This window comes from Perognathus longimembris, chromosome 1, assembly GCF_023159225.1.
Source record: "Perognathus longimembris pacificus isolate PPM17 chromosome 1, ASM2315922v1, whole genome shotgun sequence".
Lineage (NCBI taxonomy): Eukaryota > Metazoa > Chordata > Mammalia > Rodentia > Heteromyidae > Perognathus > Perognathus longimembris.
The window spans coordinates 17813936-17838358 of NC_063161.1; the positions used below are offsets into that span (position 1 = coordinate 17813936).

General features: G+C 35.3%; 1 long non-coding RNA gene across 1 annotated transcript in view; it reads right to left on the reverse strand.

The window, feature by feature from the left end:
- LOC125353864 overlaps positions 1 to 8658 on the reverse strand; it is a 28777-nt gene extending 20119 nt beyond the window's left edge. Inside the window, exon 1 of the long non-coding RNA XR_007211369.1 lies at positions 7757 to 8658. This is a non-coding gene — a long non-coding RNA (uncharacterized LOC125353864). The remainder of the gene's footprint in view (positions 1 to 7756) is intronic.
- Between the last annotated feature and the right edge of the window lie 15765 nt (positions 8659 to 24423).

The window sequence follows — 24423 nt, forward strand, 5'->3', positions numbered from 1 at the left end:
CAAAGTTGCAGTGCCATTAACTAGTGCTGAGTGCCACAGCAGATTTTTTTTGTGTGTGTGAAGAATTAATCCTTTCTTTGGAGAGAATCCTTAAGCAAAGCAGGTCATGTGTTAGGACAAAGGTAATAGGAAACAAAGACACAAAAAAAGGCTGAAATGTTTCAAACCTGACACTTGCAAAGAAACAGTGCTTTAAAATGATGATCAGATTGGAGGCAAGCTAAAGGAACTCATCACTCACCTTTCAGCCCCAGGAAAGGCTCAGTGATTTTAAAGAATCCTGGGATCAAATCCTTATGATGATGATGTTTTTTTCCCAGATATAAAAACAAAATATTATTTCTCATAAGCTGTATGTTTAACCTTCCTGGTATAAGATTAACCAACCGGTGTGATTAAACTTGCAAGAGGGTTTATTTATCATCATCTTTGGAATGGTAGATGGATCTAATCTGTGACTATACTGGTCAATAAATAGATGAGTCTGTAGGTACAGAGTTGGCATGTTGTCAAAGCACAAAATGGGTTTCTTTCCCCCCAAACCTATGAGTATAGCTTCAGTTGAGTAAAATATTAACATTAATAACAGAATAAGGCAGAAGAACCCTGGATGACATCCCATCTGTTCTTATGAATTAAATTTAGAAATCATATGTAATATAGACATTTCTGTCTGAATATCATAAAACCCTGACACATTCAGGCTTTCATTAGAAAGCTCCACAATGTGACTTGAATAACAATCTGTCTTAGCTAATTAGTATTTTCAGTTTAGCATATTCACTTTCAGACATATTGCTGTTTGCACATGGTAATTTAGGTAAACAGATACCAACCACAGCTGCGTCAATTAACACTGCTAATCAAAACTGAATTCAGGTAATTAGGCACATTTATGCAAAAATTGTGTAATTCTGGAAGAAAATCGAGATTCTTCAGTAATATGTCAATAAGTAAAAATCTCATTTTGCTTATGAAGATGAGGAATGAGTGAGGGGAGCTAAATCACCATTAATATATACATCATGCCAACAGAATAAAATCCCTAAATTAAACCTCAGTCTTTAATTGGCCTGTATTTTCAGAAATTGGATTCTCTTTTTCATAAATGTTTTCCTCAATGTTTCCATATAGTAACGTTGATTCACATCTGCCTAAGGGTTTAATCACCATCAAGCAGATTCAAACGGTTAATGAATTCTCAAGTATTTCTGTAATAAGAAGGGAGATTGGTCAAGCTTGCTCTTTCCTCTGGTCTAACATCTTTTCCACAAGATTCCCTCAGTAAGTCTCATCTCATTACCTACCTAAAAGCATGCTCTTTTGTATTCAGAATCATAATAGTATTTTCTTATTTTTCGTGAAAACATTCTGCTATGCCATGCTCTTTAATTGCTTTTTAAATTCATTTTCAAATCAATATGGTAGATTATTTCTTTTGTCTCATTTCAAACATAAACTACATTGATAATTTTGCCTAAATATACTAATCTGTGCAGAAAACGAATTTAATTTTTGACGAGTATTAAGTGACTAATGGCTAACAAGATCAAGGAGAGGGAGCTTTTTTGGTATAAAGTTAAGGTTATCATGAAGGTGAAAACTGGACCAATCTTTAAAACATTGTAAAACAGATGTGGGAACAACTTAGAAGGGATCAGTGTATCTATTATCTATCTTCCTATCGATCCATCATCTGTCTAAACTTCCTTTTTATCCTCAGATTCTAAAGCTGAGATTCATTTCTTAATATAATCACTTTTTACCAACTTATTGGGTTCAGTGTCCCTAGCTTTATGTTAATGGCAATAACCATTTTCAATCCTATTTAACAAATATTCCTTTGCCACCTAGTATTTATTGGGACGCTTCTAAAAGCCCTAGGGATGGATATCAAGAGAATTTCAGACTGATTAAATTCCCCTTGGCCAACTTAAGAGCATTTACAAACCAACGGAAGCAATTTTAAGAGGTGATTCACAACCTTAGAGCTTCCTGAGGCAATTTTGAGTTGTTGTTTTTTTTTAATTCTAAGTCATAATCATTGTTTTGTTATCCTAATATATCAGGGGATGAGATCTAGCATGCTATCTTTGAGAGCTTGTTTGGAGGTTCTAGCAGGGGAGCGCAGCTACTTGTACACCCTTGACCGAAGCCCGGTCCTCCTCTATTGGGGATGGTCGTCCTCTTCCACTGAGCGCACAGCTTCTGGAGGGACGCACATGGAGCGGTGATGGAGGAAGGGGACACCGGTCTAGCCAGCCAGATCAGCCAAATCAACCCTGGCCATCAATGGGCTGACAGATGTCACAGCCAGATCGCCCTCACATCCTAGCATGCTATCTTTTACTCATGTATAACTTGTTTCATTTCTCTTTTTTACTTTAGGATTTATTACGTGTTTTCTACAAATTCCTTTAAATGCAGCTGGATGGTTTCTTGTGGCATACAAACCTAACAGATGCTGTGCAGGAAATATGAAAATTGACAGCACATTTATCAGTGGGTTGTCAAGTTAATCCCACCAGTAAAACTGGGTATTGTGAGTCAAAGACACTTGTGACTTTATGAGTCTATTAAGCAGAATTATTTATGAATTTTAAATGAAAAAGAAGTAAGCACAAACATTTTAAAGGCATTTTTTAAAGTACTCAGGGATGAATTTTCAGTAAACTCAATGATTAGAAACTTGAGAATTTCTGACCTCAGTGAAATGAGCCAATTAAATTAAGGCCCATTGCATGAGTCTATCTGTGAATAATCTAAGACACCCCAAACATGTCTTACTTCCTCCTCTGGAGTGAATCAGGAGAGGGATAATTCTTTCACTGTAGTTCTTGGGCTGCAGTAAATTCTATTTTGGAAGACTCTGGATTTCATAGCCAGCAGTCGTGGAAGGACAAATTCTGTAACTATGACACCAGTCTTAGTGAAGGAAGGCTTGAAATGCTATCAGCTTCCACCCTGGCTGGTCCACTGATGGACTATTTAACTTAGAAAATTGTTTTCCACTTCGTTCTAGGTTCTGATTTATAAAATACAGCTCATAGACCTAGTCACTGAGTCATGGGGAATTCATAGAATTTAGGAAAGGGCTCCAGAAAAACCTGTTGAGTCTGAGTACATACACACCAGTCAGAAATGTTCATGCTGAAAGCTCTTTAAAGGTAATGTTTCTAAGTTGCAGAGTAGACTTAGCCCTCTAGCCTTCTGGGGTTTTACATACTGGGGTTTTCAACACTATGTCATTCTCCATGGCACTGGGTATTATAAATAATCTGGAAATGATTAGAGTACATAGGATATGTGTAGCTTTTATGCAAATAGGATGCCATTTTATATAAGGGACTTGAGGATATGTGTGTGTTTTGAGATCATTGGGTGGCCTAGAACATATTTCCAAAAGATGCCAAATGGTCACTGTAATGCATAGAATCAATGTAACAATTTTAACACAAATTGTATAGGATGTATCAGCTATGCCATATAGTACTGCTACACTGCATTAGGTCCCCTCCCAAGTTATTTGAAATCTAGTTAGGGAACTAATCTTTCCTATTAAACTAGAAAGGGTAGAGGGATACCATCGGGGAAGTTGCCATTTCTAGAATATTTTTATAACTTTTCAAACAAATTACAGGAAATAATTCCCCAGTTACTAATGAATTATTTTGTTCTAGGATTATTGTTTGTTAGAGTGACATCTTGCAAAATCCTTAGGTGTCTACTTTCTTCCACTGAAAGCACTGAAAATCCTAACATCTGTTACTTGCTAGCTTTCCTTTGCTTAATAAAATAAAATTGCTTGTGACAGGCCTACCCTAAACTTTTGTGAAATTAAGTTGCTGACTCATAATACAAAATGAATAAAACAACATACAGTGGCTAAAAAGACATCATTAGTCATTTTTTAAGTCTGCTTTTTAAAACACAAGGGCTGTAGCTTAAGTATGTAGTCCATAAAAATAGCAAGTGGATTAATGATGGCTTGTTAATGGCAAAGGATGTTAATATATAACTGCAAACAAAAATGTCAGGGCTGGGCCTGGTTGGATTAAATAGGAACTGATTGCCAGACATCCAGGAGAACACAGAAATAAAATGTCTTTGAGGTATACTCAAGCAAAAAAAATAATAATAATTAGATTTAAGACTTAGAAAATATAACCTTATTTTCTTTCACTTTTTCATTAACACTTTTTTTCTCTGCTAAGACAATAGGAATTTCACCTTTCTGCGCAATGTTTTCCTTTTATGAAAAAGATTACTGACCATTAATAACAATATAAAGATCTTCTCTGCAGCTTGTCACATAAACTTTTCATGCTTAAAGAATGTGATTGCAATGGCAACAAGTATGAATACTAAAATTTATTTTCATGAGTTCTCATAAGTGGCCAAATGAGATTATTCTAAGTTAGAGATGATTTTTGCATTATATCTGGAGAATTAGTAGTGTGTATTTTATGGATTTACATAACAGTCGTATTTATTTTTTTTAGCAAGGATTATCTACAATAAGGAAACAAGTATTAGCATGGAACAATTGAATTCTTTAAAGGTTAACAACCCAAGGCACCAGAACTAAGGCTCAGAATCTACACATTATCAGAGAACTTACAGAAGGACATACTTGTTTATAATTCATGATGAATATTTATCTCACAATGAAGAATTAGGAAATTATCCTTACTGCAAACAGATCTTAGTTAAACATGTTATTAATCTCTGCTTCAAGGTATTATCCAACTCTCTGGAGGATGTCAGAGTCACTTTGCCAGTGGAATAATCTCTGTGTGTCTCGCACATGTGTTTCATCTTTAACTTCCTTCAGAGCTCTATGGTAGAAGCCTATCTTTCAGAAGGATGTTAAAAGCGTACATGAAAAGCTTGTGCAAAAATAAACTATAGCACCTCAGGCTTCTTAATTTCTATACTGTAATGCCTTAGACATTTCTACCTTGACACATCAGAGTAAATTCTTTGATGGAAAGAGAAAGAGATAAATTAGGTATGGAATGAAGAGATTCTTTATTACCATTTTAATAGTTCACCGACACATAAAAGGAGGACACATTCATTGTGTGACTGGACCTAAAACTAAGAAGATTCACTGGCTAAAATAATATTAATGATATTTAAAAAGGAAACAGGCTTTTGGAACAACCTGAATATCAACGTTTCAGAAACACTTCAAGGAAAATAATGGAAGAACAATAAAACTAAACCATAAGATAGCATGATAATCAGCTTGCTTTTCCTATAACATTTTCAAACTTAGTCATGGGGAATGGAATGCCAGCAGGAGAAATCAGCAATTTTCCTAAGCAAGTATACCACAAAGCATGAGCTTTCAGGAGCCGTTCTGTAGGTTTAACATGGGTAGAGTATGCAGTTTAGCTCATTAGTATTGGATTACAGATGCCATTGCTACTCAGGACATCTTGATCATCTTGCTTCAGAGAGTATGATTTTATTACTTGGGCAGAAAGGGTTTCATACTCCCTGCTTTTGTTGTCATGATGGTTTTGTTGCTGTGTAGTAGTGAGAGTACTACTTGGACAAACATAGACACACAGTCTACTCTCCAAACATTATTATAGACTTTGCTATGTTCCTTCCCAAGCAAAATAGCACTTAAATATGCAAACAAATGAAAAATAAAATGGGTTATTATTATTATTATAATTACTTGAGTGGCATAGGGCCTACTAGATGTTTGCATTTAAATGGGACAGACTAATTCAGATCTGGCTTTTAATTTCAGAAAGGTTAATTGGCCCAATCAAGGTCAATCAAACTTTAATCTTCAGTAAAATTGCAACAGCCCCAATCACCTAAAGGACATTTATTATACTTTTATTTCCATGTGAAAGAATGTATTTTATTCATTATGCATCACTAATCTGCTAACTCTTTATATTAGCTCATTTTACCAAAAAATATTAATTCCTTTGAAAGTCTAATAAAAGTACATTTCTACACATCTCAAGAGGTAATTCTGAAGGAATTTCTTTTTTGAAAAATAAAATGTTATCAGCTATGAATGATTTCCTGACCCTTTGTAATTGTTATAGACCTTTGATAGTCCAATAGGATTTTTACACTACCAAGTCCCAATTTTACAAAATATTATGGAGGTTTAGGTTAAAACAACTAAAATATAGGAATTTAATCCTACATATGTATGGTCTGTTATTATACTATTCATTTGTTTATCTATATTCACCTTGCTTGTTGTGTACCAAAGTAATAATCGTATGAAGTAAATGTGACATAATGTTATATTTGAATAAAAGTAGGAACACATTCATTAATTCAAATAAATATTGAGTGCCTATTAGGTGCCAGATATTAGGTGGAAGTGAATAAAAATTATCTCCACTATGAGACTACCATTTTTCTGCAAAAAAAAGATGTTCAGAACACAATAAAATAATGAACAAAACCTCCATGTGCAGCTTAACTAATCATCACCATTAGATTTTAGCAAGGACTGGAGAAATTGCAAATCAAATTACACCCAAATTTTGATAGTGCTTAGAATTATCTGAGTACCTAAAGGTTTTAAACGTCACTATTCCATAACAAATGATGATTTTTATTCAAGAATATGACATATGGTTGTTAAAAATTTAAGTCACTATATTGGGAGCATCCAGCCTGCTGAGGTTAGGGAAAAAAACATGAAAAAGTTTCAATAGACCTATTTAAGTACATATATTAGGAACTAACTTATTTTAAAACATTCATGTATAAAGTTTAAAGATACTATCACCACAACAGACAATAGGAATGTGAAAAAGACAAATTGTTGCTTGGGGCTTTTCTTTTCTTTTGCTTTGATAGTCTGGTGTTGATGAACACAGGTAAAGGAAAAGAATCTTAATATTTATCCCAGTTATTCTGTAAATTAATCATCATGATTTTATACCAGTGTGACACAGCATACATAACCCAAACTCGCCATCTGTATGTTTTTGAGACCCTTTTTCTCCTTAGGGCCGAAGTACACAGCACATGCAAGAAGCCTTGTGCTTCTCCTCAGTAATCTTTATATTCATTAATTCGCAATATATGAATACTATAATTCCAGAAACACTCAAAGCTCACATATTCAGTTAAGCAAAGCAAATCACAATGAAAATATAAGTCTGAATGGCCAGGCTGGCATTGGAAAAAAAGTCATTTTTAAAAAAATACTCATTTTAAATGAAAAAAAAAAATCCCCAATTACTTTATGTCATTCAAATAAATATCTCAGTCACTTCTTCCTCTCACTTTGAAGACATCTTGAATATAAAACCTCTATGTATTTTCTGTAACTGCGCTTTTTTCTTTTTCTCTCCTGTTTGTATATTTACACAGACTAAGCAAAACAATACCTTTTACCTTGTTGCGCAAGCTAAATCCAATTCTACACAATATAAACGTTCAACTAACTGATGTTTGCTCTCAAGCAATCATTCAGAAAACTAATAAAGCTATTGAATCCTTATTAGTAAGAATGGGGAAAGGATTGCTCTATCATCCAATCCACTATCAAAATCTATTTAATATATTTCTACATTTCTGAATTTTTAGGAAAAAAAAAACAAGAAAACCAAAAGCTGTCAGAGAATATTGTGTAAATGCTCAAAAAAATTACAGATCTTTTTGTGTGTGTGTGAAATCATTTCCATCATAAAACACAAAAGAACCAACCATCAAACAAAACTCTCGATTTAAAAAAATAGGCATTAAAAAAGAAACATACCTTTTGGTTGAACAAGTTCGCAATTTTTCATCATGCCGACACAGCTTTGCCGCTCCACCTTGAATAAAATCAGGCTCCTGGTCCCTTGTGATCTTTGTGACAACACTATCACATCACCGGCAAATTTTTCGATTAAACTTTACAGATGTAGCAAACTTTGTTAATTATAATATTAACCAGCTGGCCCGGTAAAATCAGTCACCCACTGTAAGGAAGCCAGACAAAGAGACATCTAATCATTGCAACCAGAGCAGATAAATTTTGTTCTTTTCTCATCGGTGTCACAGATTCTATCCCCGCTGACCCTCTCCTCAGCCACGACTGTCAAATTGAGATTCTGAAAGCTCCAAGCTTCACTTTATCCTGCCTCACATCAGCAACTCCTACTTATCAGCAAGACACACGTCACTAGCTGTCTCTGAGCAGGAAAGCAATCAGGTGAATATTACTTATTATCTTGCATTGCTTTCTGAGGAGTGACAAGATTGATTTGGGACCAAGAACACATTCAGATCTCAGACATGTAGTTCTTAGGGTTTGGAGTTCAGACAGAAAGGTTATGAGAAAAGTTGCAATAAAAAAACTCCAACCCCACTGTCCATTAGAAATCTAAGGAGAGGTTAAAAAAAAAAAAAACAAAAGCCTATCAGTTCCTTCGTCAGGTGTCCTCTTACTTCCTTGCTTACCTCTGTGCTGCCTTAGTAACATTGATGAATGTTCTATAATCTGGAGGATCTGGATTAATAGCTAGGGAGCCCAAGTCAAATGTGGAAGCTGGATTCTAACACTGCCAAGTCATCTCTGCCCACCCCCTTTTCCTGTGATGTCATTTCAGCAACAGAGTGTCCCCAGTCCCCATACTTGGTTTATTTAACCTAAAATCCTGAGAAGATAAACGTAGAATAAAATTTTATACAACCCACGCTTATGCAATTGGAACAAGATGATACTTTCAATTGGGGAAGAAAAACAGGTTTCTATATCCCACCTAGAACTAGATGAGAGGGGGAAATATGATTTCAGGAATTCTTAGAAATTATACATACTAGATGTATATTGATTTAGGTATCTTTTTGAGGCTGAAATAATCTTTATCTTCATCTCTCAGGCTGGTATTTTAAAATGAGTCAGATTCCATAAAAGCAAAAGAACAAAGAAGTTGGAAATGTCAGAGGATTGAGTTCCTTGTGGCAGCGTCAAGGACAAAGAATCTTTGATTACCACTTTCAGTAATGCTTTGTTTGGAAATGAGCTGCTTCTATCACATTTACTGCCATAGCTTTCACAACTACCCTGGGACCTGGCACATAGTAGCTACTCAAGAAGTGTGTGTTGATGCGGAATGAACACCTATGCTGTTTATAACATCACCCTCCAAATCCAGTTTATGTATTTACAAATGAAATAATGCAAAATTCACTCATTAGGCTTTGTATTGACTATTAGATACTAATTATTCATATACGTATTCAAAACTATATCTTGAAAATACTGAAAAAAACAATCTTTTAAATAAAGAAAGCAGACTTTTTTTAAAGAACCCAATGTGAGTGTTTAAATAATGTTCTTGTGAAAATTATTCTAATCCAGGAAGTTGAACTGAGTCAAATGAGCTTGACTTTGCCTGGAAAGGAATCGTCTCCCAGGAAATTCAAAGAGAATAAAATATGTTACATATACAACATTTTTCTTCATTGCAGTAGAATCTCTAAGAGGAAATGAACAGAAATATATGAATAAACACACTTCGGCAATTATATGCAATCACCTAATAAGGAGGAAGCTTTGAAAAAACTAATTCCTCATGACTGTGTGGAATGAAAAAAAGAATATGAAAAATGTATGTATGTGGATGGTAGAGTACATTTGAACAAAATCTGGAAGAAGTTTAGTTATCCTTCAGTATTATTCATGAGAGTATTGCTTCTAAGACACTATTAAACTCTAGAAATGTTTACGCTCCCTATACAAAATGACATTGCATATAAGCTGTGCACATCATCTTCTGGTACACTTCAAATCAGATCTAGATGACTTACTATGAACCTAAATAAATAGTATATAAATTATATTTATGCTATATTTTAGGTACTCAGATATGCATAGCCAGGTAGATCCAGATGTAGAAGTAAATGCTTGAAATTCCCTTCTCTGTTGAGACTTCCTATCACAAATCAGACACCCAGAATCCCTTTCATTTTGAGCTCCTAACTTTATTAGCTATGAGACTTTGGGTAAGTTATTAAACTTCATTACAACTATTAAACAACAATACCGTCATGTAATGCTATTACGAAGACTGTGAAAAATACAAGTCAGCTACTTAACACATAGTAGGTACTCAACCAAAAGTAGCAAGAGAATCACTGGGCTGAGGAAAAGGCACAGAGTCAGCTTCTTGGGTGGATTCATATCCTGACTTTCTCAGATCACTAATAACAGTAATAACAACAATAATATCTTCCTCATAGCCAGCAAGAATATCTTCCTCAGAGAGGACTAGGAGTTGAATGTCAACCAAGTGTCAGTGGCTCACATCTGTTATCCTAGCTACTCAGCATGCTGAGATCTGAGGATCACGGTTTGAAGCAGCATGGGCAGGAAAGTCCATGAGACTATCTCCCAACAAACCACCAGAAAACCACAAGTGGTGCTGTGACTCAAAGTAATGGAGCACTAGCCTTGAGAAAAAAGAGCTCAGAAACAGTGCTTGGGCCCTGAGTTCAAGACCCTCAACAGACCAAAGAAAGAGTTGTATATCTACATATACAATACTTGCCATAGAGTGATGTATATAATTATTACTGTCCTCCCTTCTATGCTGTTTCTTCACCATTGTATAACTATCTTCAGTCAAGTAAAACTTGTAACATGAAGACCCGAGAATACCTACATCTATGTATAGATACATGCACATTTTTTAGATAATATATGAACAAAGACCCTAGGTACAGTACTATTTACAATGGTAAAAGACTGAATATCTCCCTAAAAAAAGCCAATTAGAGAAGTATGTTATATCCCCTATGGGATGTACCATGCAATCAATAGAATAAATAAAGAAGTGCTGACAGAAAACAATTTCTATGATACAGTTGAAGGGAAAGAAAGGCTCTGAGCTATATGCATTGTATTGTATCCTTTTGTTTAATAAGGATATATTTGGAGTGTATCTCTTAAAGACTACATGAAGAATTGCTCCAGTGGTTAGCAACAGTAAGTAAATGTGGGCCCTGGTCACAGGAGAGAGGAACAAATTACTCTCTACATACATCCTCTTCAGTTATGTTATATACATAATTCTCATTATAAAACACTAACACATTTAACTACATTTAAAAAATGTAATATCCCTACTTGAACAGGAAGTTTATTTCAGTTTCTTGGTAGACTGCTCTAGAATTTCCTCCTGTTGTCATGCTCCTGGGTACAATTCAGAAATTGTTGCTGCCCAGGTGATCTGCAGTGTGCACAGTTTGTTCTGTAATAATGTGACCCTGCTACCTTTTACACCCACTTTTCATTTACATGCCACTTTCAATATTATTTCTTAGGCAAGTAAATTTTCCTCATTCAGGAACTGTCAGAATATTGACGTGCCAGCAGTATCCCCTTTCTCCATAGTTTTCCTTTAAAATAATTTAATTCAGGCTTGGCGCGCGTGGCTCATGTCTATAATCCTAGCTGTTCAGAAGGCTGAACATAGAGGCTGAAGCCAGCCAGGGAAGGAAAGTCTGTGAGACTCTTAATGCTAACTAACTACATCGAAAGGAAGTAGGGATGTAGCTCAAGTGATACAGCACTAGTTCTCAGCACAATAACTCTAGGACAGTGCCCAGGCCCTGAGTTCAAGCCCCAGGACTGGCACACACAGACACACAGACATATACACACATTCAGTATGAAAGAGACAAACTACATTCCTATGTTTGAAAAAATTCTAGAGTCCTGTCAAGTAAGAGTCATCTCCTCATGTTACAAATAATGAATGTTTCTCTTCAAAAGGAAGCAGGTAAGCCCTCTAATTGCCCATAGGATATGTAGGGCTAAGGTTTCTAACAGGGCAAATGATACCTCACAGTACATGAATGCACGTACAAAATAACTTGTGAACTGATAAGCTGAAGACTTGATGTGAGCTCAGAACTCTTTTCAAGTATGGCAATTTGATAATATATTGTTCATTACATAGACAAGTGCCAATAGCTCATTTCACAAAAATCTTCCAATGGCCATATTTTCTCTTCTTTCAAAATATATAGCTTTTTTTTCATTTTAAAAGGCCCAATTATCATTCATACACTACTGTGGGCATATTTGTTGCTTGTCATTCTGGATTTTCAACGGGGTAATGATCAGAGGTAACCAATGCCCTATCTGTAAAGCAAAATAAAACTCATAGATGATGATAGTTAATTGATGAACTAAACAAATGGTCAATACTTGGAAACATTTGCTAACCAATGGGCGTTCCTATCAACAGGCACACCATTGTCCTAATACAGAGTAACAAAACTGTTGGGTTCTTTCCACACAGTTTTTGTTGTTGTTTGTTTGTTTTTGGAGCAAATGGTATTCATGAAATCCAGTAATCAGTAACACTTATCCTATATAGGAGCATTTTAAAAACTTTAATGATCATGTAAAATCCACAGGGAATTTATTACAATTTATTACAATGCAGATTTTTATTCAGTAGTTCTGGAGTAAAGCTTAATCTTGATATTTCTGCAAGCTCTGAGGGGCCTCAAGTGCCAGTAATCATGAACTACCAAGGCTGAACTCCACATGGACATGAAAGTAAACATGGCATGCCAGGTAGTGAAACAATGACTATTAAACCATATACTTATGTAAGGCCATTCCCCCCTCACATGTGTTCTTACTGTGCTAAATAGCACTTAAATATTTCTCAGTTCTGAAATTAATATATGTACACAATAGAGAAAAATAATAGTTTCTTCCCTGTATTAACTCCTGGGGAATACAAAAGGGAGGAACATTAATAATTGCATCATTTGTAATAAAAGAAGTATCACATTTACTTTATGAAACTTTAAAAAACGAATGGTTTTAAGATATTTTCAGAGATGATGACTGTGATTTTCTTTCTTGTCATAACACAATTATACAGTCATAATTGATATTTACTGTTTTGCCCCACAACAAAATAATGTATTAACCAAATTCCCTTTCTGTGAACTATATGCATCTTTGTGCAATTAAATATTCGTGTTTGTTCCTTATACAACTACCTAGAGCTAAATGGTTTAATCAATAAGAATGATGTTCTTTCTGTAAGCTGATAGGGTGTAGCTCATAATAATGCTGTAAGCATTTGCTAAGCTTCCGTGATTATTTTCTGTTACCAAGAGCTAATTCCCCTGGTTTGCTTGAGGATAATTGTTGAAAGAAAATAATAGAATGTGAATATGGGGAAGTAATACTTTAAATTCAAAAGCCTAACATGAAGACTAAAGCTTACTAGACACTATGTGGTTTGGATCAGTGTTTTGTTTCTGTTTTGTGTTGTTTATTTTTAAAATTCGTTTTACTTTTATTTATTTGTTTGTTTATTGCTTTTTGCTTCATGAATCATCAAGAAGCAAAGGGGATTGAATCTAGGAACTTCCTTGTGCACATTGGGCGGGAAATCTACCACGCAGTTACATCTCTAGCCCCTGTATTTTGTTTTACTGACTTCTTTTTCATGGAAGTCTCACAGGAAGAAAATATTTACCTCACAGACAAGGACCACATGCACTCAGAATATATTTGAAATATGTAGCCATGATCCAATACTCAGCCTTACTCTGTATAGTACATTGTAATATTCTTTCTAATTGCTGATTATATCTACTGAGTTGATTTCCTCGTTGTTAGTGATCACACAAAAATCTGGGCTTCGAAATAAAATAGTCATGTGCAAACTCTGGGAATGGTTGCTGTGTCTCTGGAATTTATGGATACATATAAAGCATGTTGAAGAGCCAGATGCCAGTGGATCATACCTGTAATCCTAGCTACTCAAGAGGCTGAGATCTAAGAATTTGAGTTTGAAGCCAGCATGGGCAGAACAGTGGGACTCTCATCTTTAATCAACCACCAAAAAGCTGGAAGTGGAGCTGTGGCTCAAGCTGTAGAGTGCTGGTCTTGGGCAAGAGAGCTCAGGGACGGTGACCAAACTCTGAGTTCAAGCTCCCCGTATTGGCACACACAAAAAAATAAAAGTAAAATTATATTTAATTCTTTGAAATAGTGGATTAGTCATTTCAATAACAATTTGGCATTTTCTGGTTCAAATAATCATAAGTCTATGTATACTCATAGGAATAAGTAGACTACATTGTTCCTACAATTGTTTCTTCAACCTCACTTCATATCAGAGCATACATCTTTCCTTTCAAATATTTATTTTGCAAAGGCATGAAATTGTATCATCCTATAGCTGAGATTGGTTTCTCAGTAACATTTGTTTTGATTCTGATTTTCTCTGTAACACAAACTTTTCTACTCCTATTAAAATATCTGTATTTTCCCAGCAAGATTTTATATTCTTTGCTGGTAGACTTTCAAAGTATGTTTTATGTCTTTTGCATTATTGTGGTCTACTAATAATCTATTGTGCTATGAACTATTTTTTGAATGGCAAAGACTGACCATCATCATTTTCTTTGCAAATTTGACCTTATCTACAAAATATGAACACCTTCTCATAGGCACATAAATGCTCTAGAGAGGAGGTCTTTCTCAGAGCAACATAATTAGAGTGTTGGGATTTTAAAAAAATAATTACCATGCCAAAAAGAAAAAAACACATAATCTCTAAGATGAAAACTTTGGGTGTGTGCCTGAATTTTAGATGGCAATCTTTACTTGTTTCCTTTAAAATTATTTATTTCTTCTAGGAGCATCAGCCAGAATAGGAGCTTGGAAGACCATGCATTAAGAAGGAAGATGAAACAGATGCAATGCACAGTTAAGATCAAAGAGTCCCATCAATTCATTCAGGGAGTCAAAATCCAGCTGAGCCTTAGAGCCCTGCCTGCATAATAAGAAAGGTTGACTAAAACATAAGGATTAAACAGATGAGCTGTCTCCTGCGGAGGCATGGGAGGGAAACCCCACTGAGACACTTGTAAAGACACTTTGGAAGCACACACCTGCTCCTCCATAGCCAAACCTACAGGAGATACACATGGTCAGAGAAGGCCCACTTAGGTACAAAATTGCCAACTTTCAAAGAAAGGAATATGTGCCATCAGGTAGACATAGCTTTTGTCAAATTGTTTTCAGTATGGGCAAATAACAAATTAATTGATAGCTTCCATTTCTTCAAGGTGACTTACCAAGTGCCTGACTTTCAAAATAACAGAAAAAATAGGTTATGAAAATTTTTTCCTATGCCTCTCAAATCATGATCATTTCCCCCTCAAATAGATAGTACAATCTTGAGATAATCAAGAAAAAATTTGATAAATATAGTTTCATTTTGCACTATCAGAATATTATCACTTTAATAGAGTGAGTTATAACCAATTTTTATTAATGCATTGCAAAATTATATTCATAAGTACACAAATGTTTATAATCTAGCTGTATGAAAGAATCAAACATATTTAGGATCCTGTGGCTGTCACAAAGACGACAATTTATTCTAATGACTGCAATATGATGTTAGGTTATTGCTACATCAAAACCATTTTCTTTTAGAAAATCAACAAAATTTTTAAAGTCAGCAACAAAGACCTCTAGAGGAAAAAACAAAACTGCAGAGGCTTCTACCTGTAGATTTCAAATAAATAGCTAAAAAGACTCTAAATTTGGTATGTCTTAACTTTCTGAAGCACTGAATGTCAATTGATTTACTATGGAATTAGACTCATAAATAGTAAGTATTAGCTTTTATTCTATTCATCAATGTGAGGAATAACCAATTTGAAGTAAGGGCTACAGAACTTCTCTGGAGTAGAACTAACCATAACATGTAAAGAAGAAAGAAGTGATTTGGCAGGGTGGGGTATAGTAGAGACTTTGACAAGTTCCTGACATCTTCTGATAACATTTACTCCCTCACCCAACAACACATCTTTATAGTGTTGATTATTTTAATTTTGTGTAAAGAATGACAAGGAACCATGGAAAAGAATTGCCTGTGGACCCTAAATAGTAGTTCTAAACCCGGAGGATAAGTGTGACAAGATACACACTAGAAAAGTTGATCCCTGAAGATGGACAACCAGAAGTCATCACTGAAGAGGTGGAGTTGAGAAGGCAGGATAGAGGTAGAGAAAGGAAAATGGCTTTTAGGGTTGGTGAGTGAGCTCTGAGACTGGATAAGCTAAAATTAAGTGTGAGTGAATGTATAGTTCTATTTGATGAGAGGGTTGAAAAAGAGAGAAAGAGAGAGAGAGAGAGAGAGAGAGAGGAGTCTGAGAAAGTCACAAACGTATTTAGGAAAAGTCTTCACTAAATATAAAGAAGTTGGCATCCCCCTCTCCCTAGGTTTTCTCTAGAGGTGAGAATCACCTGCCATTCTGTATGAAAATTCAAGTTTTCTGTAAGTCAAGTGGTAGCGTGCCAGCCTAGCAAATTTGAGGACCTGAATTCAAACATGTACCTGAAAAAAAAGAGAAACACAAAAATGGAAGCCAATTGCTCCTCATGCTGAAGTTAACTGAAGTCTTTAGTTAAGCACCTTCATTTTTCTATAAACTTGATTTGACATTTTTTTTTTGGACAGTACTTTCTCAGCCTTTGGTTATAAAATAACCATCTGCCAATTTGTATTGGAATGACTCTGTTTTTTCTCAATGGTGTGAGTAGTACTGTAGTTTGTTTTTGTATCTGCCACTACCTGGGTTTGATCACAGAGCTTTGCCTTTGCCTGGCTTGCTAGGTTGGCTGTCATTTCTACCACATGATCCATGCCTCCAGTGCAGCTTTTGGCTGGTACTTTTGGAAATGGAAACTTGCAGACTGATATACTTCTTCTTTGAATTTATTTTTATTGTTATTGTAGAGTTGAGATACAGACGGGTTACAGTTACCTGTTTCAGGTAACTAGTACAATTCTCTTGGAACCATGTTTCCCCTTCCCTTGCACTTTCTTTTTTTCCCTCCCGTCACCACCCACAAGATGTATAGAGTTCATTTTCCACATAGTATCTAGTGAGTACCAATGTTGTATTTGTTCATCCTTTGTTCAAACTTTTCTATGTCCCTCTTAACTTCCTCAAAACTAATAAATAAGACAAAAGGAAACAAAAGCACCAACAAAGGCCAAAAAGAGAAGAAAATTCAAGTTTGCTGATGACACTTCAGATACTGACATTCAGAATTGTCAGGAATGAGAGCTAGAAACTAATTTTTGAACAAAGCTGGGAAATTGTGATATTTTTTACTCTCTATGAGGCAGCAGGAATCCATTAAAAGGTTCTGGAAGGAAAGGTTAAAGGATATGTTAGGGCTTTGGGAAAGGAGGGTTAAGAGATTAAAGGAAGACATTCTGGGCAAGAATAGAAAGAATAATATGTCATTTGCAAAAAAATGAGCAGATCTAGAAAAAATGAGGTTAAGTGAATGAAGTCAGGCATTGAGAGAGAATAGAAGCTAGTTCTAAAATTTAAACATTCATGATAACATATACAGTGTTCTATACATATACACACAAACAAACTGCCAAGGGATGGGATAGTCAGGGAGAAATCCAAAGGTGAAACACTTCTGAACAACTCATGAATATCAAGAAGTGGAAATGTGATTTTAGGGGAGGAGGGCACAGGAATGGAGGAGAGAGGAGTGAGTAAATGAATGTAGTCATCAAATTCCATACACATTATGCAAAAACTGAACTATGTAACGTGAGGATAGGGACTGGGGAGAACATTGGAATAGGCAACATCGATCAAGAATCACTGTACACACAATCTGACTTATGGAATGATAATTTCTTTGTATAATTACTTACTAATTAAAAATAATTCCAAAAGACACAGAAAAAAGAAATAAAAATATATGTTTTTCTTCTCGGGTAGGTGGTAACAATAATTACCTTCAAGTAAACATTAATGTTTTCACTTCCCTCAAAAGAAGAAGCTTTTGGTCCAAATATCTCATTGAATTTTTCTATATATTACTATCCAAATGTAGTGGGGTTTTTTTTCTTTTTTTTTTTTCTTTCTTTTCTCTTTTTTCAAGGTTGTGGGCCTTGAACTCAGGGCCTGGGCACTGTTACTGAGCTAGCACTCTACCACTCTGAGCCACAGCTCTACTTCCAGTTTATTTTTGAGTGGCTAACTGGAGGTAAAGACTTTTCAGCCTGGCTGGCTTTGAACCATCATACTCAGATCTCAGGCACCTGATTAGCTAGGACTACAGGCATAAGCCATTGGCACCTCAAATTTAGATTTCTTTTTTTAAGAATGACTTTGAAGTTCAATTAATGTCAGTCAAACATGCTTATTGTTTTCAAGTAAAGCTTTGTTCTGCTTCTGATAATTCTAATTCAAGTGGCCATTTCACATGTGTCAATTCTGATCACTTTAATAAATAAAAGTTAGTTTGAATAATTTTTGGGACAATTCATGAATCATAAAGACACTGTCACATTTGTCCAAACTTAAGAGAATAGGTGATATTTGATATTGGTGAAAGTACTGGGAAGAGGACATTCATACTTATTCATGGGAATTTAAGTTGATAATCCATCTCATAGGTCAATTGGGAGCAGCTAGTCAAATGTGTAATGTACATACTCTAAAAACAATAAAAATGGAATTACAGTCAAATTTAGAAGAGGAACTACAGAGGCTATGACAGTTATGGAGAGACAACAGATAGATAGCTACAGACATAGATAGGTAGATAGATAGATAGGTAGATAGATAGATAGATTGATAGATAGATAGATAGATAGGTAGATAGATAGATACAGAGAAAGATGGATATACAGAAGGTGCACACACACACACACACACACACACACCTATAATTAACTTACATAAAAGCATGAGACAATTTACAAGCACATCACTGAGGAAATCATTGCTTGAAGGCACATACAAAGTATGCGATTATCTTAAATTCTGAAAAAAAATTCATGACATTGTGGAATATCAAAGATGAAGATGAAAAATCTAACTGTATTGAAACATGCATGGAGTAATCTGCTTGTATTTAAAAATAATGCATGTCCATATGTGTATTTATGTATGTATCTATGCATATAGGAAAACCTGGACTAATAGACATAGAGAATTGGACAATACATGTAAGCAGGATTTTCCCTATTGATTTTATCCATGTAACTTTGATTTCTTAACAATGAGCAAAAGCTCTTATGTTAAAAAAATAGCATTTCAAAAGCAATTGAAATTTTTACTTTTCAGTAACTACAAAAACTACATGCTATTTGGAAAATCCACTAAATGATTGATTTAAAAACACTTTGGAAAGTAGTGTGACTTGAAGATGAAGAGGGAAAGCCACCTTCATTTCTCTTTTTTAATTATTTCTCACATTTTAATGGAATTAGTCTTTAAAATTATTCAGAAAAGGGCTGGGAATGTGGCTTAGTGGTAGAGTGCTTGCCTAGCATGCATGAAGCCCTGAGTTCAATTCCTCAGCAGCATATAAACAGAGAAAGCCAGAAATGGTACTGTGGCTCAAGTGGTAGAGTGTTAGCCTTGAGCACAAAGGAAGCCAGGGACAGTGCTCAGGCCCTGAGTTCAAGCCCCAAGACTGGTAAAATTATATATATATATATATATATATATATATATATTCAGAAAAGTTATTTGTGTACACATTGACTTCTACATTACAAAAAATCTTTTTATTTGAATCGGTCTTTCTATCTGATAAAGGAAGCCTTATATTTTTATCTTTCTAAAGTAGAATCTGATAGAAGACATATGCTAAAACTGCTACTTCATCTTCCTTAGATGAATAAGATCACCCAATTCATTCATTGATTTCATGCTGTTAGGTTCCCATAGAATACTGTAACTCAACTAAGAAGCAATTAAATAGCAATACATTTACAAAATGATGCTGGGTAGATGCTACTTAAATCACTAACATTATTCTATACAAAAATAGGTCTGCTGTCTACACTCAACATAAATAACTGACACACAACTAATCAATTTTAAAAGGTCAGAAATGTTTTCTGAGCTTCTAAATATCCTAGGAAAGAACTTATCATGACATTCTCTATCATTAGGTAGGCGTGTGTATTTTCCACTTTTTAAATATTGGTTTTAGCCAGTTTAACTTCACTACAATTTTCAGAAATGTGAGGGAAAACATAAGTGATCAAATAGTCATGAGAGAAATGGAATCAAGTATTGTAAAAGCACTGCTCTAGGAGGTGCCAATGAGGAAATGGTCACTGCAGGCTTCCGTACATCAGGAGGGCAATGAACAACACACTCTATAGCGTTAAGTTATTTTCAAAGCTAACTTTTCAAATTGTGGGGATCCTTAAACAAGTATTTCTCATTCTTTAACTTCTTGAGCATAAGTATAATTTCAATAAAAATACAACTAGAGAGTTTAAGAAAATGAAAACAAAATGTGAAAGTTTTTCTCTAAATATACTGTAAAAGGAAGTAGTAACTTGTTGGAATAGGATCTACATTGTTTAACTATACATCTGTAAAAGTTGGAGAATCATCTTCCACTGTATTAATGACTTAAGAGTTTGAGAAATACTTTGAGCCCCAAGATAGAAACTTTGATGTAATTTTTTTTTCATTTTCATGAATGTTCTAAATTTTAGTGTTGTATTTCACTGATTTTTAAAAATTCTTCTACAAGCCCATGTCTGAGACTTAGAATTGTGTAGCCATATAAGAATTTAGGGCTGGGAATATGGCCTAGTGGTAGAGTTGCTTGCCTCATATACATGAAGCCCTGGGTTCAATTCCCCAGCACCACATATACAGAAAATGGCCAGAAGTGGCGCTGTGGCTTAAGCGGCAGAGTGCTCGCCTGGAGCAAAAAGAAGCCAGGGACAGTGCTCAGGCCCTGAGTCCAAGCCCCAGGACTGGCAAAATAAAATAAAATAAAATAAAATAAAATAAAATAAAATAAAATAAAATAAAATACAGTGTATGTGAATTATAAAAAAAAACTTCTTTAAAAAAAGAATTTAAAGACTACACTAAAACATTTAAAGTTTTCATGCCACTTATTAGTACTTCAAGAAACATTGGCTGCTCTGATGATTTTCATTTAGTTCTTCATCAGAAAAATTATTTATTTTGTGTTTGATGCTATTTTGGGTCAGATGTTGGGTGGTAAAGATAGAAGATGAATAAACTCCCTAAGCAGATATGAACAAATTTTCTACCAGAGCATAGCATTATAATAACCACAGGCAATGTTTTAGAAATCTGCCAGAGCTTACTTCTAAATCCCATATACATACTTTTCATTTTCTATGTCTTGTTTCTCAAGAAAAATGTTTACATATATTAAGCCCATGGCATTCATTCACTTTTCATAATATATACAGCAACTTTTAGTTTATCAGGTAAAGGACAAGCAGGAAGACAATAACAAATATATTACCATGAAGCCTAACTCTAAAGAAATCAGAATGAAAGCATATTGGTTACATTTTAAATTAAGATTGCATAAAGTATATAAAAAACATAGATGGCTCTTCACAAGCTTCGTAGCTCAAATTTACTTTCTGTCGATCATGATTTACTTTTGTCCTGACTTAATTGAAAATTATCTCACATTGTACTTGCCTACCATGCAGTGTGCTCAAGAGTGTGTGGAGGGAATGAGGTGGTGTCATGGTCATCATTTTTTAGCTTTTCAAACATTTTTCAAAAGGTTTCATGGGGGCTGGGGATATGGCCTAGTGGCAAGAGTGCCTGCCTCGGATATACGAGGCCCTAGGTTCGATTCCCCAGCACCACATATACAGAAAACGGCCAGAAGCGGCGCTGTGGCTCAAGTGGCAGAGTGGTAGCCTTGAGCAGGAAGAAGCCAGGGACAGTGCTCAGGCCCTGAGTCCAAGGCCCAGGACTGGCCAAAAAAAAAAGGTTTCATGGAACCTGTACCCCCCAAAATACTAAAATTTCTCTTAATCTTTGGAGCATTTGCACAGCTGTGGAACTCTTCATTCATTCTTTGCCCCAAACCATCCCTGAAATTCTTGCACTTTATCAGCAACAGATGAATTCATTAACTTCATTATTAATTCAAATCATTTCTTTTTCATTTTTGTAAGCCCCAACTTTATCTCACTAAGATCAGCTCTCTCACTGCGTGTGTTCCATAAAACATAATCAATCTCTATTATAGTCATGAAAATGGTATTTGTTACTTTGCTGAAAAAAAATCAATATATTTTCCGAGGCTGAACAGGCATTTAATGCAATGAATTGGACACTGTTAGAGAAATTTAGCTTGCCAAGAGCTTAGGACAAACTAATCAAAATCTAGAAAATGCACAGAAGGGCTGGCTGGTGAAATATATAGATATGCCATAGAAATTAATATTTGGGCATTAGAATAACCTGTCATTTCCAATCCTGACAAGAAAATGGAGTTAGACAGGCAAATCTCCCCAGGGATCATCATTTACAAAAAGATAAAAATAAAACCCACACATCAAGAAAGTATTTCTTGAATACAGGGCTGATAAATAAGACATGTTTCCTTCTCTTTGTCTATAAAATTTCCTAGAGAGAGACTTATAAAATCTTAAAGGTCAGAAACTTCTAGGAATATTCTCATGTAGAAATATGTCGGCCCTTGGGTTCTTTTAGACTATGAACTATAGGGGCTGAGGACATGGTCTAGTGGCAAGAGTGCTTGCCTCATATACATGAAGCCCTGGGTTCGATTCCCCAGCACCACATATATAGAAAATGGCTAGAAGTGGCGCTGTGGCTCAAGTGGCAGAGTGCTAGCCTTGAGCAAAAAGCCAGGGACAGTGCTTAGGCCCTGAGTCCAAGGCCCAGGACTAGCAAAAACAAACAAACTATGAACTATAGAGCCAAAATAAATTTCTAGACTTTTAGATGCCAAAGAATGTTTTTCCCATACCCTACTCTGACATGTTTCTCTATCCTGTCCTTCTGGCTTATGCAGAGTTCTCTCCAGAACACAAGAAGCTGATTACCTCTTGTTCCTCAATAATTGTTTATAGAATTAACTCTTCTGATAAGACAATTCCTGTCAAGCTAAAAACTCTACCTTTTGTAAACTGCCATCTTGGTTTCAGTCCTATGTTGGAAGGACATAAATTCTACCTGCTACCGTTCCTTCTTATGACCACCTCAAATGGCTGAGGTAAGCTGTCATTTCTTGTGCCATTTTTCTTATCTAGCCCCAACCTATCTAGTTCTTCCCAAGTGATTGTCAGAAAATTCATGGCATTATCTTCCCAAGACCTTCCAATTTATTAACATCCCCTTTTGATTTGCATTGCCAGAAAAAGAAACATAAGAGAACAGGAATTATAATTGTGAGACACATTGGAAATGTCACAAAGAAACTCCTTTGTTCAACTAAGGTAGTCTAATAAAATTTTTTTTTGAAGCACTGGTTCCCTAATGTACTATAGTCGGAAATGATGGTCTATATGAGTAGTAAAAAAACAATTTTCTCTATCTATCACTCTTATGCAGTACATCAGTTTTGTTTAAGGAAAAACAGAAGCTCCAGAAAGGCAGAAAGTATTGCTTGCTTTGTTCCCTCTCCATTTTCAACGCTGAGCACTCAGTAAGCCCTCAACAAATGTTTGATGAATGAATGGAGAAATGTATCAGTCAGTCAATTGAAGCTGGGGTTCTGTGCTTTCATTGTACTATTCACAAGTCAGGTCTTTTCTATTTGCCATTCATAAAAATCTTAGAATCTAAATGCATGCATTTACTTAGAGAATATTGCCCAGGTGGTTTAGACTGAAAATTTCCAATAGCTAAACTGCCTAAATACATGCATATGAAGGTAGCCATAAAATAGTAGCTCTGGTTAGCTTCTGAAAGGGGAGAGATTCAATTATTATGTCACTGTCACATTTCATAGTTTTCAACTACAAACTGAACATGTCTCTAAAGGTTAATTTATTTCATGTAATTCTGTAACTAATTCATTTCATTTACTCTTCAAAATAACACTAATTTCCTACATGAAACAATAGAGGCAGGCATAGTAAGGTGAATAACTTTTCCTAGGCATTAAGTTACTCTAAGTTTGGAATTCAAGATCAGGTATCTCAGACTCAAATTCTCTCTCTCTCTCTCTTTTTTTTCTTCAAGATTCTACACAGTCCATTTTAGAGAATTCAAAGAGGTGAAAGGGGAAGAAAGGGCAAGGGAATCCTAGACCAAGTGTTGGTGGCTTGTACCTGTAATCCTAGCTACCTGGTATGTTGAAATTAGGGGGATCACTGAGGTTAGTCCAGGAAAAGATGTTCATGAGACCCATTCTTAATGGACAGCTTGATGTGTCAGTACATGCCTGTCATCTCAGGATGAAAAAAGGTAGACTGCAGTCCAGGCACATGCCTGGGCAGGTAGCAAGACCTATCTCAAAATAACACAAAAGAAACCAGCATAGCTCTACTGCTGCTCTGCAGCAGAGCACCTGACTTTGACCCTGAGTTCAAATCCTGTAACTGAAAAAAAGGATCAAAG